The sequence below is a fragment of the Penaeus monodon genome, chromosome 22 (genome assembly GCF_015228065.2).
Source record: "Penaeus monodon isolate SGIC_2016 chromosome 22, NSTDA_Pmon_1, whole genome shotgun sequence".
NCBI classification, from domain to species: Eukaryota; Metazoa; Arthropoda; class Malacostraca; order Decapoda; family Penaeidae; genus Penaeus; species Penaeus monodon.
The window spans coordinates 14,224,231-14,224,858 of NC_051407.1; positions in this window are offsets into that span (position 1 = coordinate 14,224,231).

The following is a 628-nucleotide window of genomic DNA, read 5'->3' on the forward strand; positions in this document are numbered from 1 at the left end:
TGATAAATATTTTCTGCTTTTATCCAATTATATTCCCTTGGGAAAGTTCTATGTCTTGCAAGGAAAGCGTGAGGAAGAGGTAAGGAGTATCTCTTAATCGAAAACAACTATTCTTCTACGCCAGTTTTCTTCCAGTCATTCGTAATGCAGATGAAATATGAGCGCGACGGACACACTCCCAAAAGGTATTCGATAACAGACTGGAGAAACTAAATCAAAGTTTTCCAGCTCGCTCGCGTTGAGACCGGCAGAACAGGCACGCGCGTCTCGGAGACTGACAGAAGGTCGTCGGGGAAAGGCGGGCGAGGCAGCACCTTCCTCTCACGGTGTTTGGTGGCCAACTGTCGTGCGCTCTGCCTGCCCTCGCGGACACAACCACACGCGCTGCTTATTGGCTGCCGGTGGAGCCTCGACCGGGATAGTCAAACGTAAGTCCTTTCGGATAGGAGGAAAATTACATACGTAATGCGCCAGGAATGACGCCAGGGGGAGAATAAGGACGAGGATAAAGAACCTGACATGCGAACACTCCTGGTGGTGACTCTGTTGTTGAGGTCCCGTAACTTCAGTACGTTTTTATAGTTCTAAGACATCGTGAAGAAATAGACACACGTTCGATTGTCGATGC